This window comes from Mesoplodon bidens (genome assembly GCF_964165515.1).
Source record: "Mesoplodon bidens genome assembly, chromosome: 8".
Lineage (NCBI taxonomy): Eukaryota > Metazoa > Chordata > Mammalia > Artiodactyla > Ziphiidae > Mesoplodon > Mesoplodon bidens.
The window spans coordinates 57,251,624-57,268,012 of record NC_138165.1 but is presented as its reverse complement, the minus strand read 5'-3'; positions in this window follow the sequence as shown (position 1 = coordinate 57,268,012).

Here is a 16,389-nt window from a genome sequence, read left to right as displayed (position 1 = left end):
GTGAAGCCATCTGTTCCTGGGCTTTTGTTTGTTGGAAGATTTTTAATCACAGTTTCAATTTCAGGGCTTGTGATTTGGTCTGTTCATATTTTCTATTTCTTCCTGGTTCAGTCTTGGAACATTGTGCTATTCTGAGAATTTGTCCATTTCTTAGAGGTTGTCCACTTTACTGGCATACAGTTGTTTGTAGTAATCTCTCATGATCCTTTGTATTTCTGCAGTGTCAGTTGTTACTTCTAATTTTTCATTTCTAATTGTATTGATTTGAGACTTCCCCCTTTCTTTCTTGTTGAGTCTGGCTAATGGTTTATCAATTTTGTTTATCTTCTCAAAGAATCAGCTTTTTTCTTTTTTGTGGTACGTGGGCCTCTCACTGTTGTGGCCTCTCCTGTTGTGGAGCACAGGCTCCGGACGCGCAGGCTCAGCGGCCTTGGCTCACGGGCCCAGCTGCTCCACGGCATGTGGGATCTTCCCAGACCAGAGCACGAACCCGTGTCTCCTGCATCGGCAGGCGGACCCCCAACCACTGCACCACCAGAGAAGCCCAGAATCAGCTTTTAGTTTTATTGATCTTTGCTATAGTTTCCTTAATTTCTTTTTCATTTATTTCTGATCTGATCTTTATGATTTCTTTCTTTCTGCTAACTTTGGGGTTTTTTTGTTCTTCTTTCTCTAATTGCTTTACGTGTAAGGTTAGGTTATTTATTTGAGATGTTTTTGTTTCTTAAGGTAGGATTGTATTGCTATAAACTTCCCTCTTAGAACTGCTTTTGCTGCATCCCATAGGTTTTGGGTCGTCGTGTTTTCAATGTCATTTGTTTCTAGGTATTTTTTGATTTCCTCTTTGATTTCTTCAGTGATCTCTTGGTTATTAAGTAGTGTATTGTTTAGCCTCCATGTGTTTGTATTTTTTACAAATTTTTTTCCTGTAATTGATATCTAGTCTCCTAGTGTTGTGGTCGGAAAAGATACTTGATACAATTTCAATTTTCTTAAATTTACCAAGGCTTGATTTGTGACCCAAGACATGATCTATCCTGGAGAATGTTCCATGAGCACTTGAGGAGAAAGTGTATTCTGTTGTTTTTGGATGGAACGTCCTATACATATCAATTAAGTCCATCTTGTTTGATGTATCATTTAAAGCTTGTGTTTCCTTATTTATTTTCATTTTGGATGATCTGTCCATTGGTGAAAGTGGGGTGTTAAATTCCCCTACTGTGAATGTGTTACTGTCGATTTCTCCTTTTATGGCTGTTAGTATTTGCCTTATGTATTGAGATGCTCCTATGTTGGGTGCATAAATATTTACAATCGTTATATGTTCTTCTTGGATCAATTCCTTGATCATTATGTAGTGTCCTTCTTTGTCTCTTGTAATAGTCTTTATTTTAAAGTCTATTCTGTCTGATATGAGAATTGCTACTCCAGTTTTCTTTTGATTTCCATTTGCATGGAATATCTTTTTCCATCCCCTCACTTTCAGGCTGTACCTATCCTTAGGTCTGAGGTGGGTCTCTTGTAGACAGCATATATACAGGTCCTGTTTTCATATCCATTCAGCCAGTCTATGTCTTTTGGTTGGAGCATTTAATCCAGTTACATTTAAGGTAATTATTGATATGTTTCTTCCTATTACCATTTTCTTAATAGTTTTGGGTTTGTTATTGTAGGTCTCTTCCTTCTCTTATGTCTCCTGCCTGGAGAAGTTCCTTTAGCATTTGTTGTAAAGCTGGCATGGTGCTGCTGAATTCTCTTAGCTTTTGCTTGTCTGTAAAGCTTTTAATTTCTCCATCAAATCTGAATGAGATCCTTGCTGGGTAGAGTAATCATGGTTGTAGGTTTTTCCCTTTCATCACTTTAAATATGTCCTGCCACTCCCTTCTGGTTTGCAGAGTTTCTGCTGAAAGATCAGCTGTTAACCTTATGAGGATTCCCTTATGTGTTATTTGTTGTTTTTTCCCTTGCTGCTTTTAATATTTTTTCTTTGTATTTAATTTTTGATAGTTTGACTAATATGTGTCTTGCCATATTTCTCCTTGGATTTATCCTGTATGGGACTCTCTGTGCTTCCTGGACTTGATTAACTCTTTCCTTTCCTATATTAGGGAAGTTTTCAACTATAATCTCTTCAAATATTTTCTCAGTCCCTTTCTTTTTCTCTTCTTTTTCTAGGACCCCTATAATTCGAATGTTGGTGCATTTAATGTTGTCCCAGAGGTCTCTGAGACTGTCCTCGGTTCTTTTCATTCTTTTTTCTTTATTCTGCTCTGCAGTAGTTATTTCCACTATTTTAACTGCCAGGTCACTTATCCGTTCTTCTGCCTCAGTTATTCTGCTATTCATCCCTTCTAGAGAATTTTTAATTTCATCTATTGTGCTGTTCATCATTGTTTGTTTGCTCTTTAGTTCTTCTAGGTCCTTCTTAAATGTTTCTTGTATTTTCTCCATTTTATTCCCAAGATTTTGGATCACTTTACTATCATTATTCTGAATTCTTTTTCAGGTAGACTGCCTATTTACTCTTCATTTCTTAGGTCTTGTTGGTTTTTACCTTGCTCCTTCATCTGCTGTGTGTGTCTCATTTTGCTTAACTTACTGTGTTTGGGGTCTCCTTTTCGCAGTCTTCAGGTTCATAGTTCCCATTGTTTTTGGTGTCTGCCCCCAGTGGCTATGGTTCGTTCAGTGGGTTGTGTAGGCTTCCTGGTGGAGGGGACTAGTGCCTGTGTTCTGGTGGATGAATGAGGCTGGATCTTGTCCTTCTGGTGGGCAGTTCCACATTTGGTGGTGTGTCTTGGGGTGTCTGTGGCATTATTATTATTTTAGGCAGCTTCTGTGCTAATGTGTGGGGCTGTGATCCTGTCTTGCTAGTTGTTTGGCATAGGGTGTCCAGCACTGTAGCTTGCTGGCCGTGGAGTGGAGCTGTGTCTTGGTGTTGAGATTGAAATCTCTGGGAGATTTTCGCAGTTTGATATTACGTGGTGCTGGGAGGTCTCCGGTGGTCCAATGTCCTGAACTTGGCTTTCCCACCTCAGAGGTACAGCCCTGACACATGCCTGGAGCACAAAGAGCCTGTCCTCCACATGGCTCAGAATAAAAGGGAGAAAAGAAAGAAAGAAAGAAAGAAAGAAGAAGGTAAAATAAGACAAAATAAAATAATATAAAATAGTTATTAAAATAAAAAATATTTATTAAAAAATAATTTTTAAAAAAGTAATTAAAAGAAAAGAAAGAAAGAAGAGAGCAACCAAACCAAAAAACAAATCCACCAATGATAACAAGTGCTAAAAACTACAAAAAACAAACAAACAAAAAAAACCCAGACAGGGCTTCCCTGGTGGCCCAGTGGTTGAGGGTCCGCCTGCGGATGCAGGGGACGGGGGTTCGTGCCCCGTTCCAGGAGGATCCCACGTGCCGCGGAGCAGCTGGGCCTGTGAGCCATGGCCGCTGGGCCTGCGTGTCCGGAGCCTGTGCTCCGCAACGGGAGAGGCCGCAGCAGGTGGAGGCCCGCGTACCGCAAAAAAACAAAAAAAAACAAAAAAAACCCAAACCCAGACAGACAGAACCCTAGGAGAAATGGTAAAAACAAAGCTCTACAGGCAAAAGCACACACAGAAGGATACATATACACACTCACAAAAAGAGAAAAAGTGAAAAAAAAATATATATCATTGCTCCCAAAGTCCACCTCCTCAATTTGGGATGATTCCTTGCCTATTCAGGTATTCCACAGATGCAGGTTACATCAAGTTGATTGTGGTGATTTAATCCGCTGCTCCTGAAGCTGCTGGGAGAGATTTCCCTTTCTCGTCTTTGTTCGCACAGCTCCCATCGTTCAGCTTTGGATTTGGCCCCGCCTCTGCGTGTAGGTCGTGGGAGGGCGTCTGTTCTACGCTCAAACGGGACGGGGTTAAAGGAGCCGCTGATTCGCGGGCTCCGGCTCACTCAGGCTGGGGGGAGGGAGGGGCACGGAGTGCGGGGCGAGCCTGCGGCGGCAGAGGCCGGCGTGATGTTGCACCAGCCTGGGGCGTGCTGTGCGTTCTGCTGGGGAAGTTGTCCGTGGATCACGGGACGCTGGCAGTGGCGGGCTTCACAGGCTCCCCGGAGGGGAGGCGTGGATAGTGACCTGTGTTTGCTCACAGGCTTCTTCGTGGCTACAGCAGCAGCCTTAGCGTCTCATGCTCGTCTCTAGTGTCCGTGCTGACGCGCCCGTCTCTGGAGCTCCTTTAAGCGGCGCTCTGAATCCACTCTCCTCGCGCACCAGGAAACAAAGAGGCAAGAAAAAGTCTCTTGCCTCTTCGGCAGCTCCAGACTTTTTCCCGGACTCCCTCCCGGCTAGCCGTGGTGCGCTAACCCCCTGCAGGCTGTGTTCACGCCGCCAGTCCTCTCCCTGCGCTCCTACCGAAGCCCGAGCCTCAGCTCCCAGCCCCTCCCGCCCCGGAGGGTGAGCAGACAAGCCTCTCGAGCTGGTGAGTGCTGGTCGGCACGGATCCTCTGTGCGGGAATCTCTCCTCTTTGCCCTCTGCACCCCTGTTGCTGTGCTCTCCTCCGCGGCCCCAAAGCTTCCCCCCTTCCCCCCCTCCCAGTCTCCGCCCGCGAAGGGGCTTCTAGTGTGTGGAAACCTTTCCTCCTTCACGGCTCCCTCCCACTGGTGCAGGTCCCGTCCCTATCCTTTTGTCTGTTTTTTCTTTTTCCTGTTGCCCTACCCAGGTGCGTGGGGAGTTTCTTGCCTTTTGGGAGGTCTGAGGTCTTCTGCCAGGCCAGCGTTCAGTAGGTGTTCTGTAGGAGTTATTCCACGTGTAGATGTATTTCTGATGTATTTGTGGGGAGGAAGGTGATCTCCGCGTCTTACTCTTCCGCTGTCTTGAAGCCTCCTCCTCCTTTATGGTTTATTACAGGATATTGAATATAGTTCCCCGTTTTATACAGTTGGACCTTGTTGTTTATACATTCTATATATAATAGTTTGCATCTGCTAATCCCAAACTCCCAATCCATCCCTCCCCGGCCTCTCCTCCCCCTTGGCATCCACAAGTCTGTACTCTGTACCTCTGACTCTGTTTCTGTCTCATAGATAAGTTCATTTGTGTCACATTTTAAATTCCTCATATAAGTGATATCATATGGTATTTGTCTTTCTCTTTCTGTCAGTTTATTTTCATCCCACATTTTTTTCCAGGTGAAAGGACTCAAGTGTTTCATTCTCAATTTCTCATATAATACCACCTTAAAGTAAACACTGTCTTCTATTAAAAGGTCAAACCTTGATGAGTCTAGGAAAATGGCTTCCTAATTCCTAGACACTGTGTGCCTTCCCTAGGTAGCATATTACACAGAGCATATGCCACCCGTTTGACAGAGAAGAGCTGAGAGCACCTCCTCTGGAGCACAGCACAAAGGCTCTGTTAGTAGTCACACAAGCAGCTCTTGAATCAAGTTAATTAGGAAGAAAGGGAGAAAGTTATAATTTGAACATAAGGAAGAAGGGTGAGACAGCTGTGGAAGGGCAGAGAAAAAGGCCAAATACACACACACACTCAACACTAGGCTAGGTAATAGTCTATAAGCCACATTGCTTTTTCTTTTGAGAATAGTTTCTCAGATATATCACGAATTTCCATCGTGGCCTGGTTTGCAAAGTACGTTTATATACAGAGAAATCTGTACTTTGGTATTTGTTTTATTTGCCCAAAATCTTATTCTCCAAGATAAGTATAGAGCATATTCATGCGGCATTCCTGTGTTACAAATCCTGTGTTACCAATTCCGGCCATTGGGTCATAATTTCCTCCCTTCCATTTGCTCTGTGATTCCCTTGTGTCATTAGAAGGCAGTGTTCAGAATGTATCACCTTGATGGTGCACTTCATCACCCTGAAGAAAAACTTTTCACCCGCAGGCTGCATACTTAATTCATATGTTCTTTCCAATAGGTTTAAACTTTCAGAAAAATCAAGTATTGTTTTGCACAACACAGGTGATGCTCATGAACTTATTACCTCTCAAAGGCCATTTTTCTTGGCAGTTGCTTCACACTGAATAAAGATGAAGCTTCTTCACTCCATCAATTGAGACGAACATCAGTGCAGCTGTGTCCTATTGAGGCTGAAAAAAGTGAAAATGAGATGAACTTTACAGTGAGTTAGATCAATCTATAGACTATGTAGGCACAATTCAAGCCAGACAACTTTGTTTTGGAAGGTTTCACACCTCTAGCCTATTAACAAAGTTGCTTAACTCTTTAACTTTAGTTTTGACTAGGCTTTAAGGTTTAGACATGTTTGCTTTTTGTTACGATTCTGTTGTTGTCCAACCACGGAATTCAGTTGATTTTTACTTACTGCCAATTGATTTGGCCTAAGGCCGTGCATCTCATCATGGCTACACATCAGAATCACCTGGGGAATAAGAAGGATGAAAACAAACTTAGGAAACATTGTCAGTGTGTTTATTCTTTCATATTCATCTAGTTCACTGAATGCATACTTACGCAGTGCTATATTTATTGATAGAGAGACAGATTTTTGTCAGATACTGAATATTTAAAAAAATCCAAATCTCTTGACTTTAAGAAGCTTATTGGCAGGGAAATTGATAAAGAGAATTTCTTTACACAGTTCTTCGTAAATTCTATGAGAAAGATGGGAGAGCTCTAACTCGGTAGTGCAAGGGTTGGAGTTGGTGGCGAGGGGGGCTATTGAGCTGAGTGCTGTAGAATGGAAAAGAGTTCACGGGATGAAGAAGTGTAAGAGGAATTTCATGGAAAAGGACTGTGCAAGCATGAATAAAGACTCCTTTTGTTGTGTTGGGGAATACAAAAGCAGTATGATTTTGCTGGAACATCAAGTAAGAGGAGATGAATAAAAAGAGATGAGATTGAAGAGGTAGGCAAGACCCCAGTCCTGATGCACCTTGCTTGTCAGGCTAAGGAGGACAGATAGATCCAGTATGTGATGGGGAGCTCCTGAGATGCTCTAGGTTTTCGCTTTAGACAGCTCCCTCGTGTTTCTGATAACACCATGGAGGGCCTAAATTCCTGATCTATGTAAAGCAAATTGGGTGATACAAATAAATGCATATTAACTATGATATACCCTCCTGGAAAAAAAAATACTTGTTGTCACTCAGCAATGTAAATTAAATGCACAGCCACAATATCACACCTTATAAGCCATAGAAATGGCCCAAGCAGTCATTCCATAAGGGTTGAGGTACAGGAGAAATCATTTCTGGTTGAATGTTCAGAGACAGTTAATGGGAGCCCGTGGCCCATGCTTAGCCTTGAAGAAGGGGGAAAGCTTTAATAGGCAGAATTCCAGAAAAAAGAAAAGAAGGATGTTGAGCAACAAGAGAAAATGTGAACTCCTTTTTGTTACAGCTGGCAAAAAAAAAATGTCAGAACAGGGGGATTCTTAAGGGAATAGGAACAGAGAAGACTACAAAGTTATGCAGGAATGCAGTCATGCATTGTTGAACGTTGAACCAAAGTTTTGGGGATTTATGGAAAATGCAATACAGGGACAGTTTCTAAGTAGGAGAGAATTATTTTTAGTAGAGGGTACTACGAAGATTAAGCTGTCAATACAATTCATGATAGAATTTAAAAAATGAAAATAAGTACAAATAATAAGAATCTGAACCACGACAGTAGCAAGTGGAAATAGAAGAAATCTATAGGAGAAGTGAGACTACATGCCCACCTCTGATCTATTGATCCAAAAGCATTTTTATAAAGGCCTTTGTGTAATTCTGAACTGCATCCAGAATTGGAGGCAATGTCTTTGGTGATATCCTCAATACCCTTAGTCCTAAGGACTGAATTTTTCACTGGGAGGTAGAGTTATCTATGTCAGTGTGGAGAATGAAGAAATTCAGTTATTTAACCAGTGCTTGTCAATGTGCCTATTGTTAAAATCTCCTGGAGAATTTGTTAAACAGATTTCTGGACCCAACCAAGCTTACAGAGTCAGAAACTCCAGTGGAGGCTATAGACAGTGTACTTAAGTCTCTAGTGATTCTTGTCATCAGGCATTTTGGGAACTTAGTAGTAGGGTATATGTTACTTCAAAGCAGCGAAATAATTGATGGAATATAAAGGCCTGTGTTGGGATCATTGGTATAGCAATTTTTGAAGTATAATGATTCTGTCAGCTTTCTCAGGTCCTGAGAAATTGAAGGTATAATCGAAACCCCCCTACTTACACTATCAGTATTTCCATCCACCATTGTCTCCTTCCAGGGCTATTGTAAGAGCATCCTAACTGGTCTCTGCTTCTGTTCTTTCTGGAATGTAGTCTGTTTCCCATACAAGAGATGGAATAATCTTGTAAAAACAAATATCAAATCATGCCACTCCCCACTCCTCTGCCCCATACCCTCCAATAGTTTCCAATTATATACTTTAAAAAGTCCAAACTTTGTACCATGGCCTCAGAAGCTCCCCTTAGGCTGGCCCTTGCCCCACTATCTCATTTCAGCCCCTGCCACTCTCCCTTTGCCCACTGTGGCTTGCCAAGTGGGCTTTCCAAGCTTGTCAGACTCTCTGAGCTTGACCCTCATTATTCTCGCTTCCTAGGACGATTTTCCTCTAGTTATTCACTGGGCTTGCTCCATTATTGTTGGAGGAGGTCATTGAGAGAATGTGACTGCTGGAACTGGGCAATTGGAGGCTCTTCACTCCCTCTCCTGTCCCTGGAAAGTATGTTCTGCCCACCATTCTCACACTAGAAACTGTTTCAAAGACGTAGCCTTTAAGGAGTAATGTGTTGTTGAGACCATCTGGATGGTATATAGGATTGAAAGCCTCTATATGAACTTTTATTTTATTTTATTTATTTATTTTTTTAAGAAGATGTTGGGGGTAGGAGTTTATTAATTAATTATTTTTTGCTGTGTTGGGTCTTCGTTTCTGTGCGAGGGCTTTCTCTAGTTGTGGCGAGCGGGGGCCACTCCTCATCGCGGCGCGTGGGCCTCTCACTATCACGGCCTCTCTTATGGAGCACAGGCTCCAGACACGCAGGCTCAGTAGTTGTGGCTCACGGACCCAGTTGCTCCGCGGCATGTGGGATCCTCCCAGACCAGGGCTCGAACCCGTGTACCCTGCATTAGCAGGCAGATTCTCAACCACTGCACCACCAGGGAAGCCCCTCTATATGAACTTCTAAAGATTCTGGGGTGTGGGTATAGAGATCAACTTGTCTTGTGCCCACCCATGACAAGCCTTGTATGTGACTTCCCTTCCTTATTAACCTTGCCACCTACAGATCTGGAGTGGTCTGCCTCTTTCTTCTGTCTTTCCTCGCCCTCCATGTACGTGGGCCAGTTTTGAATTTCACCCCCCAGGGAACTCTTGAGGTTGTGAACCGACAGTTGTGTCACTGAGAAAGGTCTTCCTGAGTCCCCTGGTAGAAGAGCTATTACTTACCATTGTCACCTGTTCTTCCTCTGCCTAACCCTTATCCTGATTGATCTTACCTCAAAAGCCCTATCTCAATCTGCTCTCATATTATGTATTCGTATATATGTTTTTCTCTCTCTCTCTTACTAGAACATGTGTACTTTAAGACTGTGGATTTTATCTTTTTCACTGCATTCCCCAGTGCTAAGAATGGAGTCTAACACTTAGCTCATGCTTAATAAATATTTTTTGGATGGATGGATGGATGAATGAATGATGTGCTCAGAATGTGTTAGGAGCTATTTACTGCATATGTGTTTTGAATCAGTGCCTTTTCTATGTATTGTCTCTATAATCCAGTCTTGAGTGGTCTGGACTATATACCTTTTGTAATTTTTTCCTCACAATTTCATCCTGAAACACCAAGTGATCTGATTTCCTTGTGTGATAACACTGCTTATTCATATCATACTTTATTATATACGTTGGGAGAAGTTGCTATTAAGCATAGTTGGGCTAGGAAGATATTTCCCATCTGTGTCCATCTCTTTATACTTCTTGCTTCTCAGACTTGACTTTCTCCTGGGTGTTCCAGCACCCTACTCACATGTCTGAGTGGAGAGGACTTCCCTAGATTTGTCCAGGGCTTTATCAAAGACCACATAGTCCTTGGTTCCTCTGATCTTTCTCCTCTTTCTCTATAGAAGCAGTCACCTCCCAGACTGATAGTCATAGACAAGCTCTTAGAAATGGTTGTTGCTTCTAGCAGTGGCAGAGATAGGTCCAGTTTGGGACATTGATAGCATTTAGGGGCTGGGATTCCATTAGCTTCAGAAAAGTCTGGGTAGCCAAAAACTCCTATGAAATACACCGTGTAGTGCAAACAGATTTACATTCCTGAATTTGTCTTAAAGGCATGAAATTTAGAGCAACATTGAACCCAGCAGTTGATTTAACCTTCACTGTGTCTATCTCACTGGGCATTAAGTCAGTCACAATTATCTGATCAGCTCTTTCTTGGTCTCTTTATTTGAGACTTCCAAGTTTCTAAATTGACTTCACAGAAAAACCTAACTGGGGGCAGTTCCAACTGGGGTTTACAAGACAGACTTAGGATCTCTTATAATCACTGTTATCTCTGATCCATTTCACCTGCAGAAACTCAGGAATCTATAAGTTGTTATTGTTGTGTCTGTTTTAAAAAATCTGCCAGCTCGGTCTCCTTTCTCATTCTTGATTTCTATATTCTTAAAAATAAGTTCTCCTGAAATCATAGGCTGTGAACTCAAGATCAGATAAGAATAATTAACTGGGTTGCATGTAGATGGCACAACCATGTGTATAAATAGAATACTCATAAATACATGCACAGATCTATCAGCTGCATTTATTCCCCACATAATAAAATCATACACACACTTACACCCTCTCCTTTATCTTTTCAGAGCAAGACAGTTCAGCACTACCTCAGAGTCTGCGTTAGTACTTCATTAAAATAAATTATTTTTCTTCCAGAAACATCGGTACATTGAAAGACAATGTGGAAAGGAGCCTTAGAGAGGGCTTCTGTAGTTCCATGCCCAGTGGTCCTGCTGGCCTCATGCTGACCTGCCTTTCAGGATAAGCTGAAGGAGTTTCCTGACTTGGATCTTCAGCCCCTGTGGCTTCCAGCTTATTTTATAGGCAGGTAAGAACTGTTGCCTGTCTGGTAGGTTTCCTCTTGTCGAGGACCTGCCTCGAGGCATATATATCTAGTTATCTGCCTGCCTTTTGAAGCTACACTGCACCCAGCTGCCTTTGCCTGCTTTTCAACTCCTACCTGCCGGGAAGGGACTCTGGCTGATAAGTCCTGACCAGGGGGCCTAAAGAATTATTTACCTGGGAGGTGAATCTCTCCACAGGCACCCAGAGACTCGCTTTGCACACCACGCTTTTCATCACTTAAGTTGATGAGTTTTCTGGTTCAGATGTATAGAGCTGAAGCAGAGAAAAGTATTTTTGTGGTTGTAGAAGCATCCCTTTCACAATTTGACTAGGGTAAGGCTCTTATGGCAGGTAATTGGCATAAAAACTGCTAGCACGTGGTAATAACGGCATGAAAACATGGAAGCAACTGCTACCTTTTCAAGTGGCTGTACAATAACGAAGGAAAACTAGTGGCTGGGGGAAGGCGGGCAAAATGTGTGCAGCTTTGAAAAAATAAGTCTAAATTAGTTTTGGAGATTTCACATTTCTCTAAGTTATTGGTAATCAAAATCCACCACTGCTTAGACTGAAATATGCAGTGAATGTCCAGCCGGAGGGTGCCCAAGCAGTGCTGAGATGTTGCATTAAGTGGAATAAAAAAGGAGGTTGAACAGAAGGGATGCTTTAAAAACACTGAAGTGGTTTCCTAAATGAGTCACCCAGCTGTGGGCTGCTTTGAAACAGCAGGCTCATCCAGACAAGACTGGCTTTCAGCCTGGAGGTCAAGGGATAATGTGTTCAACCTCGTGTGCACCCATGAATAAGTGTCGCGGGCTGTAACACTGGCTCATCCACGCAGCCAGGAGCTGTCTCAGTGGGCCCAGGAAGCTGTTGGGCTTGGCTTGCCTCACAATCAACAGGGCTCACGTTTAGGCTTTCAGCATTCCTCCCAAATGAGGTTATACATACGATCTCAGAGACTCATGACAGGGTTGGAAAAAAACTAGGTTGTAAAATATGAAACGTATGTCCCATTACTATGCCACAGTGCTTCTAGGGCACGATGAACTAATATATTTAATCACTTAGGCAACATATATTGTGAATGTGATGGTGGTGCATTTATTAATTTATTGGATGCGCCTGTAATTTCCTTTTTTTTTTTTTTTTTGGCCGCCCCACGCAGCATGTGGGATCTTAGTTCCCAGACTAGGGATCGAACCCACACCCCCTGCACTGGAAGCACGGAGTCTTAGCCACTGGACCACCAGGGAAGTCCCTGGATGCCTGTAATTTCTGTGACTATCCAAGCTCCTAGATGTATACTTAAGTCAGAGTGATAATTTCAAAGCCCAAAGTTGACCATTCACTTCAGCCCTATCAGTGGCCTCCCACTGCTTCTGGGAGAAAATCCAATGTCTAGAAGCTGCCCTGTCTTTTCAGGTTCATTTCGTGTTGGCCTTCCTCCTCTTTCTTTTCATTCCAGCCACCTTGCTTATCTTCCATTCTGGTGCTTCTTGCCACGCTATCTCTCTCCCGTGAGCTTTGCGTGTGCTCTTCCCTCCCTCTCTGGAACCTTCTCCTTCCCCCCTTGTTCACTGGATGGCTGCTAGTTGCCTTTAGGTCCCAACTTAAGGACTGTTAGGGTACCCTGAACACTCCCATCTCCCATCCTCCATCATCAGCCACGTGGCATCCTCTGTCATAATCACCATCACACATTCCTGGAATTAATACCTATTCAACTGTATGTCTCCCATGGAAGACTTTAAGTTCTACGAGGGCAGGAATTGTTCTGTCTTGTTCAAAACTGTACTATCGCCCTGCACATTGTTCAACAAATATTCGTTGCATGAAAAATCTTATGATCACAGGTTTTTATTTTTTTTTCTCTAGAGATGGCAATGATGCTACTTCTACTTGTTTAAATGTACTTAGTGGTTACCTTTGAATAGTCAAGGAATTGAATTCTCTGTGTTTTTTTACATGTGGCCATGTAAAAGTTGGCTAAGAGGTAGGTAAATTAGTAAATTGTACCCATGTGGACAGGCCAATTCTCAACTTAGTCCTGTGAATACTTAATAGTCATAAAAGGGAACTGTGGCACATAAGCAGAGTATTAATACCTCAGAGAAATATACTATTCAGCGATGTAGATTAGAGTTTGTGAAGGAGCACAAGTTTTCATTGAGTCTTTCTATTATAGCTTTTGGACATGTTAAAAGATTCAACAGAGAATACCATTTGAGCCAGAGGTTACTGATCCCAAGGCCCAAAGGGGCCGGGCATTAAAGTGAATGAAAAGAGCTGGGTGGGAGCTGGGGCAAACTGAGATTCTGCTGTAAGTTACTGATTCCGTGTGGATTTGTGAGCTCAGCATTGACAGGTTTTCTGATTTTTTTCAAGAGAGAATCAGAAAACTCAAAGGTTTGTGGTGAAGTCTTTAATTTTTTAAAATGTTGGTAAATCATTTCAAATTTTAAACATGCCTTGCTTACTAGATGAAACATTTCTCCTGGGACAAAACAGTTCTCAAGCTATGAATTTAAAACTTAATCATTATGTTGAAATCAGAATTATTGAGACAAACAATTTGCTGATGTATGAATAAGTGATGCATGGAAATTTAAGCAGTAAATCAGAGAATTTTAGAATGAGAAAGGAGATTACAATCATCTTACAAACACCTTCCTCTGTATTACAAATAAAAATCTCAGGTCCGTAAAAATTAAATTACTGGGGCTTGAACTGAGATGCACAAAATTAAATAACATGGACTTGAATCCAGGTGTCTTGATGCTTGGCTTTTCTCACAACACTGAGCAACCTAGTGTGTGTGCATGTGCATGTGTGTCGGTGCCGTAAGTAAGTGGAATGAAATATGGTGGCCTGTGCCAGTGCTTCTCAAATTTTACTGTGCATGTGAATCAATTGGGGATCTCATAAAAATGCAAATTCTGATTCAGAAGGTCTGGGATAGGGCCCAGATTTCTGCATTTCTAGAAGCTCTCAGGTGATGCCAATCAGTCTTAGACCCAAACTCTGTGTAGTAAGGACCTACCCTCCACCACTGCTCTGGATACCTGGACTGCCCTGAGACTTCCCAGAATAGAATGTGTGCTTTGTTCTTTTCTTTGCCAGCTAACACTCTGCTAACTTTGCCTCTCCTCCATTCTGAATTTTCGTAAATTCAGAATGGAAAGTAAAATATACTAAGTTAAATGATAAATCCACTCAACAAAGAAAGTAGGTAAGTAACTGACTGGAAACAAGAGACGGTGAGGGAAAACAACAAACATTCCACTATAGGAATCAAAAAATCTCCTTGTTGCAAAATGCATGAATTTTCTCATGTCTTATTTTGTAGATAGATATTAGTTATGATTAGTTGCTGGGGAACTCTTTAGTCATTTTGTAACTAATAGTAATGGAAAACGACATTCCAGAAAATAAAAGAGAAAATGTGTCTCAGAATATAACACATTCCACAAGATGGCAGTAAGTTCCTGTGCTTTACATTTTTCTTAACTTTAACCTTTTACTGAGTATACATTTCATCAGTGGAAATTTTTCTGACTGAGAATCACATTAATGAAAGAACTAAAAGAAAGAACTAAACTGAAGAGAAGCTATATTTTTCTCAGGCCAAGGACTAATGACTGTATTTTGTGATACTTTCTTCTTCGTATTAGTACGATGTACTGATGTCATCCCTTTAACTTGTATTTACTCTTTCAGTTTCCCATTTAAGACTTTCTAAGTGGAATGCTATTTCATTGAATATTAAAGTGTATGAAACAATAGATTGATGATTATATTCAAAGTTTTAAACATATTGTCCAACTCTTAACTCTGGTCATTTATTTATTTTCATTTAAGGAATCTCTTTAAGATTCAGCCTACTGATTAAGACAGAAAGAACCATAAAAGTGAATTCCTCATTGTGTTCTCAAATTAAGACTAATGGTAATTATCTTTTAATACACATTGCGTTATAAGACTATAAACATTAAAGAAATCACATTTCTAAGACTTGTTTATAAGCTCTGTATTCTCTCTAATGCAGTCTCTGGAGATGAAAGAGCCATGGATTAGAAAAAAGAAAACACAGTAACAGGTTTTTTTTTTTTTTTAAAGCTTTTTTTCTTGTGTGAGCAAGAAAACATGGTTAGTTTACTGACCCACAGATGTTCATTGTGCATAGATACTATGTTTAATCCTTCAGCAATGATGGTCAAATTGGGCATGATCCCATTTTCATCATCAGACTTGTGTGCGACCTGGGACAACTCATTTAATGGTTTTGGGACTCGGTTTCTTCTGGCATAAAGTAAGACATATACATGAGTTGATTTCATTTCCAACTCGTTTAACAGTGTACGCTTCTCAGGAGAAAATATAATTAAGTAAGATGAGTGTAAACTTTGAAGAAAGACCATGGTGACTGGAGGTTACAGGGGTCTTTAGAGTACTCTGCATCCTTTCCTTTATGTATTCTTGGTTGTTCATCGAATCCCTGAGCTCTATTTATTTGAAAATGATTTAGAAAGAGGCTGGCAGGGTACCAGATCAACACCGAGGAGGTGTGTGGCTATTGTCTGTGTTCCTGAAATAACTTTATTATGAATGTCTTTTCTTCCCCCATAATTTTCATTTCATTAGACCCTTAAAATAATAAAGGGAAGAGTTGACAACTAGAAAAATGATTTGCACTTAGCAGATAGTGCAGGGATATTAGAGGGAACTTGGAACACAAAAATAGCTGAGTAAGCTGTGAGAGTATGGTGCTAATTGATGACTGCCCCCCACCGCTCCCCCCACCCCCGACCCTTGGCAGGACTGGCTTCCTCCTTTTGCCTGCCTTACTGTCCTGCTTGTCCCCTCCCACCTTTTCTCTCTCCTCTCTTTCTGTTCTTTTTCCTTCCTCGCCTTTCTGGTCTCCAAGCCCATGTTTCCCAGGCCCATCCCATTCCAAACACAACCCCTTGGTCCCTTGGCCACACGCAGACCTGGTCACGCAGAGCATCTGGTTGTATATTACTCCTTTTGGCCAGTGTGGTGCTGTACTTCTCAATTATCATTCCATTTCTTAACTCAGCTGAGGATGAACTATCTTAGTGTTTTGTCCCTAATCAAGCAGAGATTCCGTCGTCTCTTCTGAATGAGTTTCTGTTAGACAGTGGCTAAAAGCACCATTGCTTTAGATGAAGCCACTTAAAATCATTATGTTTATAAGCATTTGCCACTTGGTAAGGAGCATAAATGCGAAATATTTGGGCTTCAATCGAATGCTTGCTGACCTAGCTC